Source organism: Dromaius novaehollandiae, chromosome W (assembly GCF_036370855.1).
Source record: "Dromaius novaehollandiae isolate bDroNov1 chromosome W, bDroNov1.hap1, whole genome shotgun sequence".
Classification (NCBI taxonomy): Eukaryota; Metazoa; Chordata; class Aves; order Casuariiformes; family Dromaiidae; genus Dromaius; species Dromaius novaehollandiae.
The window spans coordinates 24,370,946-24,397,266 of NC_088130.1; the positions used below are offsets into that span (position 1 = coordinate 24,370,946).

Genomic DNA, 26,321 nt, shown 5'->3' on the forward strand with positions numbered 1-26,321 from the left:
ATGCACTTAAAAAGAAATTATTTTCCCCTCACTGGCATACCAGCGGCAACACCGGGGCACTTTGAGAGAACCATGAGATTTGCCCATGTGCAGCACTAGCACCTGGCGTAGGGCAGAGGACTGGCCACCCCATATTTCTTTAAAAGCATTTCCTATGAAAAAGCGATGCAGGTCCATTCCTCCAAAGGTCATTATTCACCACAGGAAAGGCCTGATGCTTAGTTTGAGCAATTCAGCCCATACACCTACATACAATTGCTGAGAGCCTAATTTTCTATCATCCTACCTCAGAGCAGCTGGGAAAAGCCTTTTATTGAATTAGTTTATTATTTTGTGCTGCTTTTATTTGATAAGCCCACATAACACTATCTTTTGAGCCAGGGACCCCCTGAAGCTATATCCAGAAATAAGTATTAGAGTGGCCTACATGTAGCGCCACATGAAGAGGCTTAATTTTTATATTTGTTTTTAATTAGAAAAGCTAAATAAGAGAGATGCAATAACAATGCTTTTTTCAGAGTCCGATGTTATTTTTCTCTCAGGTAGCAGACGAGGGCTGGTAACATTTGTCCCAAGCCCATCTGCACCTCAGAGCATAGTCCTGATTAATAGGTTAATATATGTACAATTTATTTTTAAGCTCCATTACTTTTTCTGCCTTTCAAACACTATCCTATATTAATCCTAGCACTTGTGTCAACAAGGAAGAAAGCTGTCGCTGTTGTCCCTTGGCATTTAAGGCTGCGTTCAATGCAGATAAGGTTTGTTTGGGAAGGTACAGAGTTTGCAGAAGACAATCACTGGAGATACAACCTTAATTTAACCTCAAGCCTGCAGTATTTCCCCTGGGACATGGATGACTGATAACACAGCAGAGGGCAAGGAAAGCACAAAATTATTGAGAAATGGAAGCAGCAAATCTAGAGTGCCGAATTTCTTCCTCTAAATCATTGTTTATAGGGAAAGTCATGCATGTCTGACTCAGTCTGGGGACACTAAGAAGCATCTTAAAAGAGTAGTTTTAAAATGCACTGGCAGTGGATGTTTCTGAAAGCCATTTCCAAAGCATGTGAAATATAGTTGTCATACCCTCATCTTAAAGCAAAATGATGCTGTGACAGAATCAAAATACACTTGCTCATAACATCCTCTGTACAAGGTAGGTCAGCAATTGCTAATTTAAATAAGTCCTTAACAGAGAGCTTGATAACATTTCCCATGGGAACATTAGAAAATGGTGTTAATGAGCAGTATTAAAGCCTGCTTCTGTAAGCAAATAGATCTTTATTAGCTGAGGTTATATGTGATGTTTTCCTGTGTCATAGCTCTAAAGCAGCAGCATGAAAAACTGTAGAGAGTATTTTGCTTTCAAAAAAGCCTTTTTTTCCTTCTAAATGAAAAATAAAGCTATTCTGTTAAGGTTAAAGGTTAAATAACCCTTTTATTTGCTAATGATAAATTTAATTGCCCAAAGCCAAATTGAATATGATTTATGTTTTTCTTTCTATAGAAATAAAAGAGCATCCTTAGCAGAAACAGCTGGAAATGTTCACCCCATCTTCAGAACCCTGGCTTTCGGGGTGTAACAATTTATTCCCTTAAAATAGAACATGTGAATATCCTTTAATGGATGAAATGGTGTAAAGAAAAAGCTCCTTATCAGCTACAGAAAAAAATCCCCAAACTTAATTTTGTTGCAGCTCCAAAGGTGAATTCTCTTTTAATCACTTCCTCTGAGCTGAAAAAAAGCAACTTTTCTTCCTGCTATCAACCATAAAATAGTTGAAATCTCCAAAAAGACAAGGGAAATGGGAAGAACTGAAGCTAAATTCAACCTCAAATTTTAGGGAGGAAATTTGCACCCAGCCACTGCTGAGCCAACATAGTATCCTTTCAGCATCAAATCAGATCATGTGCAGTTAGAGGAGCATTTATGGTTCATTGTTAGAGGCTGCTGCTCTTTTATTTCCTGATAATAAAAAGCAAAATCCTGAATCAACACTTGCAGCTGATATTTTAAAATATCTGGATATTTGCAGAAAAAACAGAGGTAGTATTTTGATAAGACTCTTAACTCAGCAGAAGGGCAGGGCAAAATGTAACCTCTTAAGACAGCATACTGTGCTTCATATCGAGCAACAGCTAATGAAATCCTAAGAGGGTTTGTTACATAAGCCAGTGGACTGAAGAAACCTTTAACATGTAGGAAACTGGAGTTAATTAAACTGTTATGGGCATCCTATCCATCATCCCACCAGACTGCTCTATCCTAAACGTATTTACATTTTGCAATTGAAAAAATGTACTTGGGTGGTTGATAACCCACGTTTACTGTCCTTATTGATTTGACATTTGTGCATAACCTTTATGCTTTAATTATCTTATAGCATTTCTTGAATCTTCCTCTGCTACAGAAGGTATTTGATTTCCAAGCAATTAGACATATCCGACAATTAGCAGACAGTAAGCATCTTCCCTTCAACAAATTAATCGCTTTGGGAAAGTACCATTTCATCACTGCAGTGAGCTTGCTGAAAAAGTAGGTTTTACTGAATCTCATTTCAACCTACTTCAATACCTTGGTGTAACTGAAGTGCCTTTCAACTCTGACCATATTTCATTCACAGGACAAACTGCCTTTAAGGAGCTTCCTTTCACATATAATAATTCCAAAAGCTAAATATAACATAATAAAATTTAAACTTAAGTTTAACAATTGGCTAAATTGGTGGGGGTCAGCAGAGAAATGAGATGAAATATTTTCTAATACAGGTATGGTCAAGGAATAAAAGGAAGCTGGTCACTGCAACATAAATTCATCATACATTTTGAATCTTTAATAAGACTGATATCTTATATTTTATGTTTCCTGTTTGAGGCCCAGGATTAGCATTTAATACATTGAGCATGTTAAATTACTTTGTAATACTCTCTAACTTTTATCCAAGACTTCTTTTGGCATTTAATTCTGCCAAAAAATCTTCACATTGCAACATTAAAATTAACAGTAGTCAGCTTATGGAAAACATACCTCTTTCATTTGCTTGGAGACATTTCTTGAGAGAGAAAATTTAGTAATAGTAGTGGGGGGGATGGTATCTTTTACATGTTCCACATTTACGAAACGATATGGTGCAATTCTGTCTTATCTGTTAAATGGCACAGGTGACTTAAGACCAGATCTTGAAGCTCTTGCTCGTGAAAGGTAGCATCTTGTCTGTTCTCCTGCATAAAGGACCACATCATTGTGAAAGGGGCCTAAGGCATCATTTCCAGCTGCGAGAAGTTTCTCCCATCGCAGATGTTGTGTAAAAGAGCTGTACCACCATACTCCCTCATAGGTCTTAATGTAGGGAACTAAATATGCTGAAATACGAGGCACATTCTACTCTACATTGCAGTACAAACCCTGCAGAGTTTCCAGTCATCACTGTTAACCTTCAAGAAATCTGTTATAATCTAAACATCTTCTCTCCTCCCCAAGATTATCCAATGGTCTTATAAAGAAAGAAGAGGTGTAATTGTGCTTCAGAGAGCGACAATATCAGAAAGACATAAATTTGCCTAAAAGCTTCCATTGCCTTCAAATACTACACCTTACCTCTCGGTCTTCCAGTGACAGTGCATATGCAACACAGTTACAGGGTTATACCACGTAGAAACCTTGTGCTTCTTAGGCATGTCCAAAATTAGACACTAAAATTTAAGCAATGGAAGTCAAGAATTATCATGCATTTTAGGCAATATTATTAGTGTTTTACATACAAATTTTATTACAAATAATTTATAAGCTAAGGCAGGATAGAGAATTATTTCTGTCAGAGAAGGGAAGATTGTAATCTGTTTCCCCTATTCACTAATGCCTGCAAAATTGTTTTCACACTGTGAAACCAAGAAACAAAGGAAAATAAATTGCTCTGATGTGTTAAACTAATTAAAAACTGACCAAGATTCTAAACTTAAAATGTCAGAAATTAGTCATTAAAGCTGAATTTTTTAATTGCAATCAGTGAGTGTGGTTGGTTTGTGTAGTCTTGCTGAAATAGTGCTTAGACATCACTTTTGTGACACACTCTTCCAGAAAGAGCTATTACTAGGCTGAATATATTTGTCTTTTTCCCTAACATGATGCTCTGCTTTTGACCCAAGCTTTTAGTCTTTTATGACTTTTTATCTTGCCTTTAAACAACTCTTTCATTCCCAAAGGAGCACTATATTGCACCAGTGCATAAAATTCTGGACTCAATCCCATAGTCTATGCACAGGCAAAAATTCTCCTTAGCCACCAGAGAATTTCATAAACTTCAATGAGATTTTGGTATGAGCCCCAAATCTCAAGAAGGTCACTTGCTGAAAATCAACAAAAAACTTTTTTCCTTGCCAAAACATTAATATCTTTGCAGTTATTCCCCACTAATTAGTTGGACCGCTTGCTCTAAATTAAGCTTTCATATATATTTTTTTATAACATTCTTTCACAGGCATACTGCTGTTGTTTCCTACATAGGGTACAATACTGTATGAAAGAAATATGCTTTTGGATGTTAGAAACTTATGACATCTGACCAAGTTAAAAAGAAAAAACAGTGTAGGCCTCCTCTCAGCTAATTGTTAAATGGAAAATGTGGAGAGGTTTTGGGAGGCATAGAATTTCTGTCCCTAATATAGTGCAGGATTTTAGTCAGTAGTATAGCTAGCATTAAGTGGGGCAGATCTTAGCTGCACTTCTTGATGTTTATGACACTCTTGTATATGGAAAGGCTTGATATGGAAACCTACTGTTTGTGTTGGCACCTAGGAACAAGCTTATAATGCAGGACTAAGTTTTCCTCCATGCTAGAGATTTGAAGATGTCTTCTTTCCAGTGCCCATTATTTTGCCAGAGGTGCCATTCAGAATTGATTTTTGATAAATTCAGTCTGGTGCCTCTGTGACTACTGCATAGATACAGTAGCTTTAAATATTTATATTGTGCTGCTGGTGATTATTATTATTCCAGACGAGTATAGTTTTAATGCATTTAAATGTCAGTGTTTCTTGGTTTAATTCATCATGCATACATACAGGTGCTTGTATACATATATTCAGTATGCATCTCCAAGGACCTAAAAAGGCCTATTCATATTATAGCAGCTGTAAGAAACAGAGGACAGATTTCCTTTACATTTCTAACTGTAAACATTAATTAGATGCTTGACACCCATTAATGATTTAAAAAATCCTTTGTAAAATAATCCATCATAATTCTTTTATTACTATGCCAACCCAAAGAAACATTTTACTGTACTGTGTTATCTCTGACGCGAAAGTTAAAAACAATGCGTTAAAATAAAATCCATTTATTTATTCAGTTTGTTTCCAAGGGAAAAATGGTTTTGCAGTGATAGCTAGTAAGTTTCTGAATACAAGAATGTCATGCTTTATTATCTGTTTGTATGCATTTGCTGAAGAGCCATTATGCGATTGCCTGTATACTCAACGTGTATTTCTTAGGCTTAGCCACTGTAGCAGAATAGAATCTCGAAAACAAGAATTTGAGCATTTTTCTCTAGCCTCCAAAACGCTGTTAATAAGGTGCTGAGGGCTATCACAAAAAAACAGCCTTTTTGCAAGCGTGACTGCTACGCAGTTTCACCCTGGCTTTCCAAGTGGTACTGTTTGCGATTGTTTGCTTAAGCAAAGCATAGAAGAAAGGAACACAGCATTCCCAGGGGGCCCGACAAATCATTTCCAAGGTCAGGTATGTGCACAAAGGAAACAACAAGCCCTCCTTCTCAGCCCTGCTACAGCGTCCCTCCTTCTGCTGCCTGTGACATTGACTCGGCTTGGAAGGGGTACGAAGGCTGCCATGCAAAAGTGGCCCAGCGTTGCCCAGAACATGAAAGCGAAGCTGCGCCTTGCTAAGCGTTTGGAGACACCCTGCATTGATTTGATTGCGGGGCTCCACCCAGGCTGTTTTCTCAGCCTAGTGCTGCATCTCCAGAATGTGTAATTGTAATTGGCCAGAACAGAGTGTCAGCATTAATTAATGTACTCTCGTTATTGGAGAGCGCGCTGGTTTCCAAAGAATGCCCTGGCTGTTATTTATGGCATTTAATTAAGGCACAATCTTATCTAAATAATCAGCATGTTTTGAAATGCAAGAGTCAAACTGTACATCTCTGCAATAAGCCAAACATAACACGCACAACCACATTTTCGCAGAACATTTTGACATTTTTGCAAGTCATGAGAAATTTAGGAAATTAGCAGGGTTTTTTAGCTTTTACAAGGCATGTGAAAGCATTCTATGCCTTCTAAATGGATTTACTCTAACTGCCTAATTCATTATGCTAAAACCATGAAGCAATTTCCTGTTCAAAGCCCAGCTCACAGGCTCTCTGTTGTCAAGTATTTGAATTTCAGATTAGAAATGTGTTCATTTGGATAGCATGAAAGGAAAGCTTTGTTGTCAGCTTTGCTTTATGTTCTGCCAGCAGCCAAATCTCTCGTCTTCAGCGGTCACCAGCAAAATACCAGACCTCCACTCTGCTCTCGACTATCTTGAAACAAACACAAATGCCTTTGGCCTTTATGGCCTAAGTACTGGTTGGAGGTTTGCTGCTCTCCCCTCTCCCTTAATATTTTTTTAGGGATTATTTGTGACAGATGATATCAGTAAATGTTTAGATTACACTGAGTTTTTCTCATCCCTGTGAAAGGAAAGGGGAGGGAGGGGGAAAGCGTTTCCACAAAGGGAAAGAAGAGCCAGAACATTTAGTTCTATTAGGGGCTCTGCAGTTTGTTATGGAACAGTGAGCCGAAATGCTTGTAGCCTTTTTACCCTCAGCGTGTTACTAGCTATCATCTACATTGAATTTTAACTATACTACTTGCTTGTTAGCAGCTATTTCTTTGCAGGCTTAGAAAAATACACCCAGCTGATAAAAGTCAGAGGCTACATCTTATGCAGAGGAAACAGAGCTACCTAATACACCCAGTAGGAAAAAAACCCCAAAGATTATTAAGTCTGGCTAATAGTATGGAAGTGCAGGAATTCAGACAGTGCCTGTCACAGGAAGGATGTTTGCAGAATTCTTCCATTACTGTAAGCTATTTCTGCTAGATTTAGGATTTCTGTTCTGGAAGAACAAACCCCAAAACACATGCTTTATTAATTAAAAGCAAATATTCACACAAGGAATGTTGTAACCTAAACATGAACTTTGATGGTTGTAAAATAGCTGGAAGCAAAAATAATTACTAGCAGTCACAGAAGACATTGAGTTATTTGTAATCCCTTTACTTCAGAATACAATAACCCTTATGTAGTCATAATAAGCTCTTCAGTATAGGAAATGGTAATAGAAGATCTCTCTCCTGATACGAAGGCTGTGCAAATAATTGATTTTCAGCTCAACAGCTGAACTGAGGGGAAAAAAAAAAGGTCCGATCCAAAATGCATGTAAATTTTCTTTTTCTTGATCTAATGAAAAAAGCAGTGGAGGGAGGAACTGTTCCATCCAGCCTGAACTGTCCTGCCTGACTCAAATGAAACGCTGCTATCTATCTAACGCTTCTATCTAAGAAAGACAGAAGAAGAGCCGCAGCCGCAAGAGGAAGAGGCGGTGGCACAGGCCCCCTTCCCTCCCGCCCGGCCTGCGAGCGGGTGGCCCCAGGGGCCACGGCACCACCACCGCAGCAGCGGCACAGAGCATGCCACTGCCCCCAGCCACAGCGCAGAAGCACGGGTGTCTCTTGGGGGGCACCAGCAGGGCACAAACCTGGCTCCCGCTCCTCCCAGCAAACCTGCGCCCGCGACACAGGCTGTGGGAGCACCGGGTGCCCGGCCTGAGTCAACACGCTCTTGCTCTCCCTGTTAACGCTTTCCCCCTTGCATAAAGGATTACCCAGGCAGCCGAGAGCCAGTGCCCTAATCACCAGTTTAGAGACACCCTAGAGAGTCACTTTAGAGGGTCATTTAATGACTCTTTAGTTTTTATGCAAAGTGGAACAGACCCAAAAGAAAGGACTGAAAGAGCCTCCTCTGGCTGTGCTCAGAGACTGCTGGGGAGTTCATCCCAGTTCACCGAAAGTGGGAGGTCTCTGCTGAAATCCCGATCCAAAATCAGGCACAAAGCAGGTTTGTTTCCATTTCTGGCTCCCAGGAGAGTAAGCACAGAGTATTTCGCCCAGCTCTAAATGACACAGTGTTCCAACATCTGTTTCCAAGTGTGAAAAGTGAAGACAAACCAAGGCGCACTGCTATGCCCATTGATCAGGTTCCTGGCACCCTATTTCATGGCAAGCAGAACTGAGCCTAAAAGCCTACAGTGTTCAAATTCTCTAATTCAAAAATTCTCTTGTACTCCAATCGTATATGCGCTACAATATTTAAATGCAAATAATATTCAGCTCAGGTTTCTGACTGGCTGCTAAATACCCTCTACTTCTCTTGTGGATTTCTTTCCTCAACTTCAGATTATACAAAGAGAATTAGAGAGCATTAATATGCATTATATAAACTTTAAATAGAGTGCTAAAGAACTCAAGCCCAAACCATTTTAAGTTAACAGTGACATAAAACTATAATGTCCCAAGTAACGTAATCAAACTATTACCAATGCTTACACTTTTATTACCCTGAAGCACAACAATTCTACTCTAAGTATACCCTGTTCAACAGCACTGGAAGCAAAAATCAAGCTTCAAAATTCCTACTAACTTCACAGAACCTTATCATTAGACACTTTCTGCAGTTGTCAAGTGAGTGTGGTTGCTATCAGATAGGACTCTCCTGCAAGAACATGTTCTGTGGTTCTACAGCCCTGAATCCTAAATCCTTCATTCAATTAGGCCTTCCTCATGAGAGAGAGAGAGTCAGGATTCAAATTACCGTGAATTCCTGGCATCCAAAAAGCTGGTGCACTATTACATGTTCATTGAGAGGGAGAAGAGAATTCTCACCATAAGAATATGTGAAACTTTTCATTCTACTGCTTGCTCCATTCACACTGAACAACAGAGCACTAACAGGTACAGCATCAGATCCTTTCCTCTTAGAATCCAGAAACATAAAAATATGTAAAGGAGTCTATTTTCAAACAACATCCCACAGTATCTGCATGTTTAATGTTCAAGAGAAATCTCTGAGCTGGCTTAAAAAAAAACAAATTAATTTGCAGAGATCCCTTCATTAGTTACTCTATCAGGGGCTAAGGGAAGAAAGAAATGAATTTAAAACATATCTAATATAGGCCCATAGCAGTCATGTTAAAAACATTCTTTTCCTCACTAACGTTTCAGAAGAGGAATAGATAGGTGATTATGGTGCAAGTTCCATATCCCAGCCTAGTCACAGCAAAATCACCTGCCACCTTTGTGAACAGTCTTTAAGGAGCAGGTGATACTTATATACAAGAGGAGATGACATTGCTCATGCTACGATCTGGTGAATTCTTCAAACAGCATTGTTACCCAGGATCTGAGCTTTGACTTGACATTAAGAGAACACCTCACCATGCCTGACATGCTGTTAGGCTACCTCATTTGGGGGGTGGGGTGAGGATTGTATCTATCTATGTATACACACACACACACACATATAAATAGCCTAAGACACACTTGAAGTAGTGCATCTGTGCGATTTTTCATGGCTTCTGCTCTAGTAAGGGCAGAGCAGAGTGCAAGGCTTCCACCACTCTGCTTCAGCAGAGGACAGGCACCAGCATCGCAAAGAAAGATGCATTGCCATCATTATGCTACCAGAGAGACTTAACCCATACAACTGCTATAGTCCCACTGCTCCAGAATTCTGACTCTATGAGTACTTTTTAACATATTCCTGGCAAACTTTAGCCCATGGAGAATTCTCCCAGCATCACGTGTGGTGATTAAAGTCAAAAGTAGGGCAACTAGTACATATACCTGTAAACAGCAGTTTGTTGGGTATTTGTAAGAAAAATACTGCTCTGGTAAGGATGGTGCTTATTAAATTCAAAGAATGAACTTCAGCTTTCCTCAGCCTTCTTGACTGGCTTCCTATTACACCCTGTAGCACTATTTTTAAAGTGCATATAGCTTGCTGCATCAGCAACGTAATTACCAAATTAGAAAAAATGCATTCAGAAACTTTCTGATACGAAGTAACAGTTTTAGCCTGACAACGAACATAAAACATCATGTCCTGATCACTTAAAACATGAGTAGGCTCTCCTTTAAAAGAAAGGCATCCTTTTCAACATTATGTGGGGGATACATATGTTTGTGTTCTATTATTATTCTATTCCAAATAAAAAAGAGTCAGAATTATCTCTTTGTTTGACTCATCTTCTGATACACTCTGCCATAAACTCCCTCGTGGAGTCCCAGGTCCTAATCTCTGTTATGCTTTTCCCTTTAGCAAACCACATTAACTGATCTGACTAGTGCCTTGTCCTTCTCAGCACAGCCTTCCCAACAGATCAAAAACAGGCTGGTTACATGGTCTCAGGATGACAGGCACAGAGCTTGTCAGAGAAGTCTCAGTTTCCATACAAAAGGACATTTTAATAGCTCTACAGGATCACTGCAAATTGTCTCAAGACACAAGCGAAGTAGGAAACAAATCTGAGGAAGTCAATCTTACCTGAATCAGTAGTAAGATATTACAATACAGCCTACAGTGGCCTGAGAAACAAAATGAGGTACTATAGTGCAATTTCTCGGTCCCACCAGATATTTGTCACTGTATTTCATAAAGATGCAATGAATGAGATAGTCTAATACTTGCAAAGTCTGCATTCTGACACTTGGCTTACCTACTTAAATGCGTATTATGCTTGCCCAGAGGAAGGTTCTTTCCATGTGGCTTATTGAAGAGCATCCCATGTCACAGTAATTTTACTGTTAAAAATAAGTAAATCACAATACAATTGTGCCAGATGACATGGTACATAAAGAGATGAGTATATAAATGTCACAGCCCCCTGTGTTTCTCCTGCATAGTAAATGGAGGCAAAAAAGTGCTACATAGCTAGAGGACTCTTACTCAAAAAAAGCCATCAACATTGTAAAAGCTGTATTCGAGTCATATAATACATAGCTAACATGCTAGGAAAGAGCCATGGGAGAGGGATTTAAAGAGTTTTTCCTGAAGTAGACATGTCTCTTTACGCATACATTTATAAACATTTGAGTTTTGCAAACCTTGCTCATTTAGAGAGATGGTTTTTGCATGCAGATAAAAGTACAGAAATGGGATCAAAGCAGCACTGAGTTTTACTAAACAAACTGACAAAGTAAGATACTGCACCATACGAAGGACTTTTTAACCGAAGTGCATAGCTTGCATAAACGGAAAATAATACTCACTGCACTTGTGTGAAAACCTATTAACATGCCAAAAATCATATGAAACTCTGTGTTGCCTCAAAGTAGTGAGGCAGAGTTTGCTGATTTCATAATGAGGTTTCTGCTAGCATTCAGGCAAAGAGAACGAGCCTTAACCTCTGCCCAGAGCCCCAAAGCCTCCAAAACTCTAGAGACTGAAAGGCATCTAGAGAAATAGCTATACTTCCAGAATAACCACCGCAGACTTTTCCTTTTCAGTTCTCAAATGAAAAATAGGTAATCTGTGTCGAGTCAGGTACCCTCAACTTTGCGCTCTGATGTTTCTCTGGGGTGACAATGCATCCTGAGATACTTAAGCTTGAGCAAACCCTGAACTGAGCTGCCAGCTGAACAACTCGCAGAGTGACAAGAGGGACAGATTTCTTGCAACCTAGTGTCACCAAAATTTGAGGGGGCTTTGGGCAGCTGTTTATAAGAAATCAGATAAGAGAAGGCCTGCTGAGGAAAAAAAAAGGTCAATGGCAGTAGCTTGGTGGATTTAGAGAGCGATGTGAATGCGGGTCAGGGGAGCAGAGGAATGGTAGAGAATGATCTGTCTAGGTTACAAAGCAGAAGCGAAACTTCAAAAAGTTCAGATAAGTGCCTGAACTTTGGAAGCCTTACAATTACTGAGACAAAATTCACAGCTCTTTGACAGTCATCCTGCAGTACTTTCAGTCAGGTGGCAAAAAAACGTGGAGGCTCTGCAAATGAGGAGCTCCTTTTGCCCAGCGCTCACAAGATGAGAGCTGAAACAGGCAGGAGCAGGGGACATGGTGGTTTCGCAGGTAGAGTTGCCAGGCAATCCTTCCCTTCTGCAACACAGGCACCATGTCAGCCCAGATCAGGTTAGACACCAATTAACTCATTAGTGTCTAAATTAAAACATTTGTTTCAAAGTCTGGTGCTAATGGGTCTATGAATCCAACAGGATTTGTCGTTCTGCAACGCATGATATCAGACCTGCATGAAAATGTACATGTGTCTCAGCATCAGTGAACTCTGATGGGATACTCACCAGGTGAGCTGGGTGTGCCCCAAAAACTAATGAACAAAAGTGGAGGCAAGGAATAATCACTGTGATAAAGGAATGTGAATTATTCATAGCAAATTAATGCAAACCACCAGGGGTTAGCAGAGTTAGAGTTTTGTTTTGTTCACAGGATGGGTAGCTGCTCAGCTCCACTTTAGTGGGGATCTCATCCATACCATTCACAAGAAGGCAATTTTGCATCATAAGAGGTCCCTTGATGGCATGTATTAATTTATAATAAAGGCAAAAGGAAGGGAGTATTTTTGTGCATCACACTAGTAAAACACACAAACTACTCCCTCAAGGCACATATACGCATACATTAAGACATTAGCGATGGCACTGGAGTTAATAAGAGCTATGACATACAACATAGCCGTTCACACAACACTTCTCAGTAACCCAAAGGCAACACTTGGTACTCCATCATTACTCTTAACACATGGAACTGCACAGCTCAAAAGCCTATGGGGGAAAAAAAAAATCAAATAATCAGATGCCTGCCTTTTTTTTTTTTTCTCCCGCAATAAAAAAGAGAACAGTAACCCCTTGCCCAACTAAGTATCCTTTCAGAAGGAAAAGATATTTCATATAAGAAGGGTTGTGTATCTGCTATTGTGTTCATCAACACATTAATTTAGTGAACAGGGATGAAGTTACATAAGCCTGGAGTATTGCAAACGTGTATGTATTTAGCTGAGACCAGAGTCAGGCTGAAGACAAGTTTTGTTTTTGCAAGAGCATATGATTACATTCCTCTTTGTATCTCCAAATTACATTCATTTCTGATTGTGTTTATCCTAACGCAAATAAGTATCTGTTAGAGTATGGTCCTGTCACCCTCCCTTCTTTCCTTGTCCCACAGAATAGTAATAAAAAAAAAAATGTTTGCAAAGTTGAAGATAGGAGAACACTGGAACTACCTTTGGACACAGATAATCTCAGGAAAAAGGAAAAAAAGTCAGGATCCTTTGAGGTCTAGCAATTGCTAATTATTCTTGGAGAGTATTGTGTTTCAGAAAATACCACAATGCATTACTGCATTATCAATATAACAAGTAAGTGAATGAAATAAACTTTTTAATTAAAAACAAGTTAAGACCGCATCATGACTGATGGTAAATGCCAAACCATTTAAAAAAGCATTGGAACATTTGGACTTTTATTTTACCCAGTTGTGTGGCAGCCGGCAAATCAGGGTATTCATTGCTGTGTTGGTATAATTTAGGTGGTTTGCAGATGGCAAAAAAAGCAGAATAATGCTGTTTTGGACCTACAAAAAGATGCTAGCTGTCACGCCCCTTTACCAGAGGAAACACAGCTTTAGCTTGGGCAAGAGGGTTGATCTTCTGAGATGTACTTCTAGAAATTTTCTCTCTGTATTTCCTCTGAAACTTAACTGGCTTTTTTTTTCAATTATTTTGTCACCTGTTCTCCTCTTAACCTGAAAGCAATGCAATTGGTTATAATGAAGACAGACTCAGGCAATGAGATACAGCAAGGAGAACAACTGTAGCAGAAGATCCTCTCATACAGATAAGCAAAATTTTGAGAGATGTCTCCCTTTCAGTGTATTGGGATTTAAAAGCACTTAACTTTCATCTAACTTACATAAAAATAAAAAATATTTCCCAGAAGAAAGTATTTTAGCTGCTCTTTTTCTATGATGTCACTATACCAAGGCAAATAGCAAGTAATACTTCTATTAAATTCTAGTTAGGCAAAGAGCAACCAAGAGAGAATGAAATATTTTCATGTCCTCTACTGGGAAATACTCCTCTCTCTGCTCCCCATCAGTTTGATTTTTGCTAGAGCTTGAAACAGTTGGAGGAGAATAGCTCAGTTTTCTTCTATGAAGTTTTATTTGGGTTTTTATTATCCTTTCAATCCACAGAGGCCAGTTCTATGGTCTTACATGCAACCTTCGGAGAGTTGCAGAAATGAATTCTGACTATTTATTGCCTTTTGCCTACATGGCACACTGAGAACAGACTCTCCACTGTATCAGGCTGTGACCATTGTATCCAGAAGCCATCCTAAATCATCCAGTGCTTATATTACATTTGAGATAGAGTGCCAGAAGGACCACGCAAGAATTATATCTTTTGAAAGTAATTTTTAGATGGTGATTTGCTGTAGTATGAAAGAGTGAAAAAAGGCTAAGTTCATAGATGCAACCAGCATAGAAACATAAGCCTCATTTTTTAATATTTATACTATTACTTCCTCAACTGTAGAAACATTTCTACTGCTGTTCAAAAGAGTCAATGGACAACATTTCTTTCTTTAGCAAAACATAGAACTCACTGACATATCTAAAAAGCATTTATCATTTATTTATAAATGAAAAGATACCTCAGATTCAAATAATGAATAATTTTTGTACTGATAAGGACATCCAGAGGAACACTTCAGCAATACCTCCCTCTCCCTCTCTCCACAGTTTATTCAAACAATTAAAAAGCAGAAAATTCCTTCACTCTTCAGACATAAGCCAATATAAGCTCAAAATAATTGAGGGAGCAGACATGAGGATGTGGGGACTTTATGCATCATCTCTCTCTTACATGTAGAACAATCTGTGAAGAAGTGATTCCAAAAACCACAGATGGATATAATGGGAAGTGTTAATACAGACTGCACATGTAAAAGAAGCTGGCTATATGCAGGTGGCCCCAAAAATCAATATTGACTTCAATGCTGACCTCTTGCTCACCATTTTCAGCTTAAAATAGGTGCAAAATCTTTCAAAGAAAGCAACCTATTTACTGTCCAATTGTCCTTTCCTTCTACCTTCTTTTCACCGAGGCCCTTTCTGAACAACCATTCAGTCATCCAGAGTACCGCTACTCTTTTGACTGCTCTGCCTTTCAGACTTTTCTTTTTCGATACAAAGCAAATACACATGGTACTAAAAGGACAAATACTTCTAATAGTGAGGTGCTTGACACACCAAATCACCTTCCCATAAATTAGTGCAACCGCCCTACAAATGACACTTCTTCTGGCACTCATGAATAAGTGAACCAAAGCAAAGCATATGGATGTTTTTGCTATTCAGATTTTATAAATGTGGAATCATATTTTCTACCACCAGCCCTGCAGACTGACTGAAGAAAATTTTTGTTGAATTCTGAAATAAGAAAGACTTAGCAACTAGGAGGGTCCTATTGCATACATAAACTTGAGATACAAAAAAGAGTCCTTGATTTACTTTAATAACAAAGTGGCTCTACTCTTTATGGAATACAATTGTCTGCAGAAAAAATACATTTCTAACATTGACCTACAGCATCTCCATCAGCAATGCATTTGGAATGGTTATTACATGCAAGACTACTGAAGAGGGAAAAATGACTGAAACCAGTAAGGGATTGCAATATTTTGTTCAGAAAACTGGCTGCCTTGAGGCTTAGTATTAGGCATTGACTGAAACAACACCTGCTCAACTGTAAATAAATCTCTTTGAAAACATATACTACTGATGCATGGTTTACATACACCAATTATTTCTTGTGATTTAGAGTCAAACTGGTAATTGCTGATGCTCTAGTTTCACAACTAGATTTGCAAGGATTTTACATCAACTATTGCTTTCTCAACTGAAACAATTCATTTTCTCACCACCTTATTTGAGTGCTATAAAGAATGAGGATGGGCTGCTTGTACCATTTTTGCCAGAACTGCTTGGTCAACATTTCGGTGAAGCTCAGTAATGTATTACTTCCCCATTTCTGCTTACCTGTAATAAATTTGACATCCTGCTTGACTCCCACTTTGAGGACCTTGAGAATTCTGCTGTCCAAATTGGTTGAAGCTTCCTGAACAAAAATAGCAATTGAGAAACACATCAGAAGTGAAACTGGGGACCATGTCGAAGAAAAAAAACTTGGATAATTAAAAACATTATGAATGTAAGAAACAGGAAAAGCACAAAATGCATTTGGAAGACTCTAATACTCCTCTGGACTCTTTCAAATGAAGCATCAGAGAAAACCACAAGAAATAAGAGAGAGTAAGACATAACGAACATCAGTGGTAAACGAGGAGAGAACTTTCCCAGCTGGCATTTAATCTTCCTGCAGTTATAATGACATTTGGTGCAAATCTTCAAAAGTGCCAAATATTTCTTCTGGGGTTCTAAGTCTTCAACTCTTTTCTTTGAAAGCCTATCAGAAGCTTTTAGACTATCCCACTACTGTCACTTCAGTACTTACCTTCATGCTGTTGATTTAATCCTCCCTTAATAAGAGAAAGTGCCAGCCTTAATGTTTGCTTGACACTTTTTTTCCAGTTTCAGTCTCAACAGTCCTGAAGACTCCTTTTCTCAGAGCATTGTTGGCACCAACCTCTTTCTGATGAGTGTGGGAGCAATTAATACAGCCATTCTCACCCCTGATATCACCTCCAAGCATTACTTTCAACGCTACCTTTATAGAGGTCAAAGAACTGATCTCAGAACATCAAGTAACTACCCTCAAACCAAAATATTAGAGAAGAAATTTTAAGTCTTCCACAATAGCAGATCTCCTCATGAATTAAAAAGACAAGTGAAATATAAACTGGGTGGGAGGTGTGGAGAACTATCAAACCGGCTTAAAACCTAAGCTTATGGAATATATTTTTTAATCTACATACAGTAACTGGATACAGTAATACAGAATATGACATCATTCCTCCCAGGGATACATGACTCAAAAGAACATCTTTGTTTTAAAGTGGCCTTCTTTGGCTGAAGACTCTGAAGTCAAGCATACTCCCTCACTAGACTGGAGTTTGATTACTGTTTCTGGATGACTCAGACTTCCCAACACCCACCTATCATCTTGCTCACAGGTACTTTTTCTTCTTTCTCTGATACTTCTTTAAATCATAATAATGGATCATAGCAGTGAAGGACAAAACTTTAAATCACATCCTGCACTTGGCATTTTGTTTGGGTATTGTCTGTCATTTATTGCTCATATCTGATCTATCTACATTATAAGCACTTTTGAAGCAATTATAGCACCTGCCATCCTAGAACTCCTTAGTATTGCATCGCCATCATGTTACCTTGCACACAGCTGAGTGTTTTTCAATTCTCTTTAGTGAAAAAGACCTTTAGACAGTTGAAGAGTCAAAAGGTATTGGATATAAATAAGATAGGTAGGTGGGTAGGTCCTTAGGTATCTTTGATCCACCACCCAGATACTGACATACGTACCTTTCTTGGGTTTTTTTTGTTACCAATCTAGTAAATGTGATAATGAATATATTTATTTCAGTCTTGCTTTGAGTTGAAATTTTGAACTCTCAGTACCAGCATCAAACGTGAAGAGATGAGACAGAGGTGAAAAAAAGAAAAAAAATCCCACACATTACAGAACTCATTACATACGGGACTCACTGAAGCCTGGCAACTTTTGCAGTAAAGTTCCTCCAACCCTGATCCATATCACTAAGCTTATCTTTAGCTAAAGATTCCAGGCCAAATAGTAGTGCCCTAAAACATCTGTTTTAAAATCACAGATATGCAGTTTAAAGCAATTTTAAGAATCCTATAAAAATATGACTTAAAATATTTGAAAGAGAAAGGAAGTTCCTGGTATGAACTTCTTCCCTTCTATTAAATTACTAAACTTCCATGGATTAAAGAAAGCAGCAAATACTACAATGTAAATTTTATTCCTAAATCTTAATACCCTTTAAAAACACCATTGAAAAATTCAACCCATAAACCTCTGTTTACAATCTGATTCCCCAAATAAGATTCTCCAATAATAGTTAACCACTGACAAGTTCTTTCTTTCATTTGGACTTGTGTTCAAGAAATCTAAGTTTCAAAGTATCACCATGCACTCCCCACCTTTACACACACACACACACACACACACACAAGCCCCTTTGAGGGCTAATTCAAAGTAGACTCAAAGTTAGCGTAAAAAATTTTTCCTCCCCTTCACCTCAATTCACCAGTTATATACCAGTTCAGTCGTATGCTCAAACATTGGTATAATAAATATTCTTTCACGTAACAGCTAACTTTCATGCTTTAAGCATAAGGGGGCCAAGTCAGCCATGTATACAGAGGACCTAGAAGTGTATTAAAGAGATGGAAAGGATATAAGAAAGTTCCATTCTTTTGCGCTTCATTTGCACTTTCCAGGCTTCAAAGTTAGACTTTGACTTCCTTGCACCCACTTACTTCCTCCTCACCCCTGAATCTGTCCCAAAGAATGAGACCAGTGCATTCACTTAGGAACCCCAGACACACCACTCCTTTGAGATTTTCACTGATCATTGTACTCTATTTGGCTCTGAATGTACCTTCTTTGAACATTCAACTCTCCTTTGTCCCCGTTTGTGTGGGCTAAGTTTTCATTTTCAGCTCCCTCCTAAGCTCTTTATTCCCAGCCCTATAATCTTTCTCTTCAACCAGAAAGTTGTCTTTGTTCCCTTGTGCTCTTGTGACAACCATGGATGCCCTGTTTTTCTCACTGACAGCCACAAAATTTGTAACACTTAGATACGGCCCTTGCAATTTTTGTTCTTCTCATTTTCTTCAGCTGTGTAGCAGGTTAATGTAGTTAGGACAAAGCTGAGACAATTTATACTTGCTCCTCTCCTGTCTTCCAAAAATAAGCTCTTCTGCTCCTCACATAAATATGTCCTATGCACCTAATATCATTTCTGAAAATTCTTCTCCAAGCTCATAAAGCTGTTCAGTTACAACACTATGACTAGAAAAAGATATTAAAGAGGATCTGCAGCCTCTCCAAGTGCAGCAGTACTGATCGTACCCTGTCTCCTCCTTGGCAGGAAAGGTATGCCTTTGAATACAAGGAGTACTAATAATGACTGGGCCTTCAAGTTCCTGGCAAGGTCTGGAGTGTTTATTTTTTCTGATAATTTTTGTATTTCCTGCAATTATCCTTAGCCCAAAACTGCTGCTTACAGCACTTTGTACATGCATATCTCAGCATATCCAAATCATCCATGTCTTTTCAGACTCCAAACAAATCAACTTCTCTAAGAAAGGAACTTTCAAAAACTTCCCCTTTTGAAGGATGAAACAAAACCATTTGAAACAATGGCAAAAGCAGTGAATTGGCTAGAGCAGTTTTCCTGGGTCTGTGATATTTGGAGGGGGGTGATCATTAGATGATCTGTGAAAATCTCCCTTTCTATTCCCTGACCACTCCCAATTTCGAAAAAAATCCAGACTTTCCCATGCGTGCAAAATAAATATAGTGGGGTCAGAGTAAAAATAACCACCACCCACTTTTTAGCCTCATTTTTATTTGGTTATCAAAGGAAACTAATGTGGAAAAGCTGAGCTAGATGGATTTTGAGGAGTCTTTTTGGGTGGGGAAAGGGAAGAGAGGGTGTATATTTGTGATTCCAAAAAGCTAGTGAGCCTTTGGTTTAAAAAATAAATAAATAAAAGGGTAAATGGGCTTGGCTACTGACAGCCTAGGTCAGGTGAGGAAAGCAAAAGAACCAAGATCTGTAAAAACACATCCTTTCTCTAAGAAATCAGTTTGCTGGACAAACCCTTTAATCATGTAAGAGTTATGCTCAACCTTTTAAAACACAAGTAAAACATCATGAAAAGTTCTCTGGATCATTTTTCTGTGACCTAGGCTTAAATCACATCCCAGGGAGTGAGTAGCAGCAACATGAATAATTGAAAAGTATCAAAGAAGGGAAAAGGAGGACACACAGAGACTCATACTTTGCGCACCAAAAGATATATTCTTAAGTCACCGCTGCTTTGCAAATCCAGATCAAACTCAGACCAAATCAAAGTGCTAGCACTTGGTCCACATCAGCGTTACCTTGCTCTTGCTCAGCCTTTTCAGTTTCTATTCATTACAGACCTCTCTTTACATTACGACAGATGAACTGGCTACCTTTTCCTTTCCTTTGATTTTAACTGTCGCAAGCATAATTTGCACATTTACTGGGCCATCTAAACTATTCCTATGCTTGTTACACCCTCACAATCTAATCATCTATTTCCTTTTTCTCTAACAGCTTACAGACTCAAGCCCAATATCTCTATTTTTGACACCTCTTTCCTGTCTGAAATTTGACTTTCCTCCTGTTTTTCTTCTGAAATGTGCAAGTAGGAGAAGGTTTCTTCCCCCGCGCCACCTTCAGGGATTTCTTTTGTTCACCTCCTGCCGTGCAGCTCATTAGCCTGCAGTGCATACTCAATTTCTGCACTGGCTGGCTATCACAGAAGGAAATGGTTAGCTACTCCCGAAGAGCAGATACTGCTCGCTCTCTGCCCTGTGTAAAATTGTAACCATATTCACTGTCACACAATCTTTCAAGAGATTCTCATAGCACTGAGACTCACCCTCAGTCAGGCTAACAATGGCAGTTAAGCTGATAACAACATAATTAACAATGGTCCATATTTCCTGTCTGTCATGATATTTTTTGAAACATTTTTGAAACCCATTCTCTTGTTTAAAGCCAGACACATGCTGTGGAAATGCCTGAACATATTGCACTGTGGTCTGGCAAACTGAACGCCATATTTCAAAGCCCAGCTTCAAGCAGACCATGTTTTATAAGTTTGGTGCAGAAGCATCTACAGCTGAGGCACCTACAGAAATACAGCTGCTCAAGATGATCACGGTCCTATGGGCTCATCTTTAGGAAGAACTTGGAAAGGGCTCCAGTTTGGAGGCACTTAGTTATCACTTGTTGTAGGCTGCTATAGTTAGCTTGGTAAATACTTTTAGTCAATATTTCTCTGGCCACCTATTAGGTTTGTCCATTGTGCTGCAAATGTCTACTGCAAGCTTGAGCTGAGAACACATCAGTTTTATAACTGAAGACAGTAAATCTCTGTCCTAAAGAACTACACTATTAGCCAAAGAAAACCTACTCCTAAAACAGTTCTAAGTCAGAGTCCTTAATAGAGTCCTGTTCCTAGTAAGAAAATTAGCAGACACATAAAGAAACCATCCAGATAAAAGTACTTGTTTCAGAATCACTGCTTCCTACCTTCCAAAAAAGTAATAGGGAAACAGGAGCAATCCAGTATAGCTTAAGTGAGGAAATCATTGTTCCCTCTCCTCCTCTGGGAAGCAGATACCCAATTTTGAGAGGAACAGACAGAATATGATAATACTGAAGTGTGAAGATGTCAAGCAAAATTAGGAATTCCAAATATGGAAATATGGAAAGAACTGAATTTTCAGTCTGCACTGATGTGTCCTCTTTTTGGTCAGTTCTTTCATTTGTGATAAGTGCAAAACCCCAATCCAGGATGTAGGTAACATTTAGGTAGAAGACACAGGAACACACAGAAAGAGAAAGTCAAACTTGAAACAAAAAGTGCAAGAGATCAGAGAAGGTAGGAATGCCTGGCAATAAGATTAAATTCAGTAAACAAATACATGGCCTCAAATGCAGGGAGAAGCCATGAACGATAAAGCTACCAAAAGAAGAGAAAGGAATCATACGGTCATATACTTCATATATTTGTTCTACTATTATCATGTAATTGCCCAAACTTTTTTTAATCTCACACAACTACCCAAGTTACTACAGTGAATTTATTGGATGGCTTAGGAAAAAGAAGGTACAGGCAACTTATTTGTAATTGTGGAAATATTCACCATTGTTTTTATCGCTGAAAACATTGATAAACACTCTATTTAACACAACTTTTAGTGACAAGGTGATAGATAAATCAGCACCACAAAGTTTTATATCATCATTCCACGATTGGTACCAATCCACGCAAACAGAGCAGTATACATGGAATAGTTTTCATTACAGGCTACACTGGGAACTGCAGATTTCATCTATGCTTTTCAAAGCTATCAGTGGGAATTTCAGCACTAAAAGCAAATGTATCAGAAGACAAACTCCAAGTGAAAAGTTTCAATAGTTGGAGAGGGGGAGGGAGAGGAGGGGAGGAAATACAATACTAAAATAAAAATAGAATACAGAACTCATGCTGTCATCTCAAACGGGGAGACTTCTGATTCAAAAGTGGACTTGGTGAAAATGCTAACTTGCAGCTGCACATCATTGTTTGTTCCTGGTGATGGAAGTAGAGCTTCAGAAAAGAATAGAAGAATAGCATCTCAGTCTGTTGAACTCGTGTTAACACACTGTCCTAGTCCATTGGGGAGCTCAAGCAATCTCTCAGGGTGGATAACTAAACAAAGAAAGAATCTAATCTAAGATGAAATTCAGAGATAGGCGTGTTAAGGACTATTTGTTAAAAATTAATAAATACATTTAATTGAGTCAGATTTCATGTAATCTATTCCAGGAAAGTGGAAAAGCAAGCCAAAAGAAGAGCAGAATATCCTGTAAATCTAATATTCAATTATCATTTTAGATGAAAGCTTCATCAACATGGATCTCCTTGTATTTTTCTACAACCATTTTCTTTACCTCTTAATTTGATCCTGTTGTTTAAAATGTGCTGTTTATAAGGATTGAATCTATCTATATATGAGGACAATGTAACCAGAAGCTTGCTTCATGTCTGAACTAGGTCTCAATAACTGCTTATCACTCTGGTATGGTATTAAGATGTGCAGCTGAATGTTAATATGAACTAGGTGTTAAAGTGCAATACAGCTGGTTCTAGATCACGAGGCACACATTGCTAAAGTTTACTGATATAGCAGATATAAGAATATAGAAAAGCATAAAGACAACTAAAGGCTTTAGGCAATTTTATCAACCTCTTAAAGGCCATGAAGAAAGAAACCCACAAAACCCACAAATGCATAACAAAAACTTAATGACCTATATCAAAATATTCCAAATACACTAAAATAATAAACTGATATTGTCAACGGGGACTGTCAGAAGCCACCCTGAGTTAGACTTTCCAGTTCTAATGCTTTCTTCTGCTATATTGGTAAACTCCATAAGCTGACAAGGTTCAAAGTTCTGGCACTGTTGTCAAATTTTTGTCTTCTGCAGTCCATGAAAACTTTCTCTTTGACAGAAGTTTGATATTCCTGGAATACAGCAGCTACTCAGAAACTCCAGTTACATTGAACATGAATGTTTTTCCATATAAACATACATTTATAAACCAAAATTCTAGTTCTTTTTATTGATGTAGGGATAAAGAATGCTAAATTTTAGTGCAATTATTAAGTAACCATAAAGTAAAATCCTGGACAGCTGATCAATTTACAAGTCAATGCTTACAAGATATTTCTTATCTGTGCAGATTTTCAGTAGATTTGCACAAAGCTGAAGCAACATTCTCAACAACTATTTGCTGCAGTTCACATTGTTTTGCTATGCTTTCTTGAAGATACAATTTGTAACTACATATCTCAGCAGAATTATTGCTAACGCTGCGGGCTATTGAAGCAGAGTTAGTTGTAGATGTGGTCTTGCACCAAATGTATGATTTCTGCTAGAACTTCATTTATATCTTTCACTAGCATGTTACAAGATGTTTGCATATATCTTCCATAATTCTATTATTAACTCCTATCACCTGGAACAGAAATAAATACAATGAGTATTCTGCCCTACCCTTCTAACTCCAAAGTTGAGTTGTTTCATATTTATGCAATCAAGTCCCCAGGTAGGAGCTGCAAACAAATAAAAATTGTTCATTTCTGATGCCAACCTTAAATAATTTGCTGCCAAATCGTAGCAAGTCTCAAAGGGATATGTGCAAACTAAGATTTTCAAAAGCTTTATAGCTATAGATGAATTAGTGTAGAGTTCTGTTTTATTTTCCAGGGAAAGACATCCTTGACATCAATAAAACCATGATAAATTTCAAGCACAGAGGAGTTCAATATTCTTAATGAAACAGCTGCAAGTTTTCTTTTATATGTAGGCAAAATAATATACTTTGAAGCTTCATTCTCAGAATGAGAGGCATGGGGAAATGCAGCTAAAATGCAAAGGATAAAGTTATGCAGACACTAGCACACCATGTCACCAGAAATATTTATGTTGTACCAAGTGATGCTAAGAGGTTAGAGCATCTTAGCTTACCCACAAGTAAATCTGTGTCTTTTAACTGAAAAATTTCATATGATGCTGTGGAAAAAATGGGTCTAATATCGGCATCCATGATGAATATTTATAGTCAGGAGTTTTTCTAGCAAAGTATTCAATGATCTAAAATAAGGTACAGTAGTGAAAATACTAGGCAATGTTAAATGCATCACTTATAGCTGCAGTCATTTAAAGAGAAAGCATAATACAGGCCAAAGGTTCTGGGGCCGAAGAGAGGCCCAAGGGAAGGTGAAGGAGCCAGAATCATCCAGGCCAGAAGGGGATACAGCCTCCTGCCCAAAGCAGGGTCAACACATCCTTCTCACAACCTTCCCCAAATCCTCCTCAGCAGCCTGGAGTTTCACTGGCCTCCTACAAGATCCCACTGATGCTCTGCCAGCGTCCCTCAGCATCCTCAAATGCCTTTTAGTCTTGCTCCTGCTGGCTCAAACACCACTGCTGCAAAGTTCATATTTGCCTACAGTAACAAGCAGAGTCACCAAGGTCTGGAAATTGCTTAATCACTAATAGAACCTCTCATGATGTTTACAGGGGTACTTCTGGGTAACTAAGAGACATAAAAATATCCATTGTGCATACATAGAACTTGTGCTCCTAATAAGTGGAATAAGATGCAAGCAATGGCACAACCTTCCTCCCCCTAAGACCAGGATCCCAAAAGTAAGAGTATTTTTCAACCCACAGGTATGTGCTTGGTCCTTTACCACAGTTCCATGTAAAGACATAGAAATAAGTTTTGAATCTCTTTAGAATACAATATCCCTATAGAAAAGGTGGTCTGATACTCTTTTGTGAACAATAATCAGAACAGAGATGTTCTTTTCACTTTAACAATACACCTTACTTGCAAGCATATGGGTTTTGCTCCCTGGCAGACTTCTAACCAGTTTTGCTGGTAGGTATTTGATAAATGTTTTCCCCTCAAATTTATTTTTGAACTAAACACTAACATTTCCTGAATTCTTCTCTTTTCCTTACCAATACTGAGCTCAGCCACCCATGCTTAATGATTAGGACTCCATGTATGACTAATTAGCACAGAGAAAGAAAGCTGCTACAGCTACTTTGTTCACAGACTACATCCAGGTCACAAGTATTAGGTTTGGCTACTTCTAAAATAGCAATTTTTGACAAGTGCTCACAGCAGTAAGAGCTTTTTGCAGAGGACAGAAAAAACCCTCAGACACTTCATAATTCACAGTGTAACTGATGTATCTGTGGGATCAAAGTTGTCCTAGAAAGGAATAGTTTAAAACCAAAAGAAAATAAAGCATTAAATACACATTTTTACAGGGTCTAACAACATTTAAAATCTCATGGAAGCAATGAAGGATTCTGCCAGGTGTTGTATCTCTAACTAGTATCTCATTGCATCATCACTTACAAGAAACAATCTAGTACAAAAAATAACACCAAACAAAAAGCAAGAACCAACTTATCTCCATTTTAATAGCTACAGCTCCCACACGTTCTGTAACTAATGCACATCAGAGATTGTTAAAACCATGACAAAAATCATAGTTATTTTTAAAATTCTAGTCATTAGCCTTGTTCCATTTCATTCACCTCAAATAATTGCATAATGCTGTTACACAGAACTGTTGTTCCCTGGCAGCTGCACAGCCTCTAAAACCAGCTACATGTCCTTCAGGTAACATGCTGTAAAACTAATACTGACCTTTTAAATTAAGCATGGAGTCTGGTTCAAAAGGATTGTTATTTCTGACCATCCTGCTTACTGAAAAAGTGTCCTATGCCACTTCTAGTGCCAAAACCACTGGATGCTTAGTCATTGCTCCTATCTGCATGCTTCTATCTTGGATTCATTAAGAAATAAACATTTCAGTTTTCCTAAATGCTGATTACTGGCTTGCCTGTGCAAAGATTTAACACACAAACCAGGAAAAAAAAGACACTTTAA

The 26,321-nt window shown here is 38.4% G+C and overlaps 1 long non-coding RNA gene across 2 annotated transcripts in view; it reads right to left on the reverse strand.

Moving 5' to 3' along the window:
• LOC112992359 (uncharacterized) overlaps positions 1–26,321 on the reverse strand; it is a 95,418-nt gene that overhangs the window by 5,560 nt on the left and 63,537 nt on the right. For both annotated transcript variants that reach the window (XR_010385694.1, XR_010385693.1), the window contains exon 2: positions 16,125–16,203. This is a non-coding gene — a long non-coding RNA (uncharacterized LOC112992359). The remainder of the gene's footprint in view (positions 1–16,124; positions 16,204–26,321) is intronic.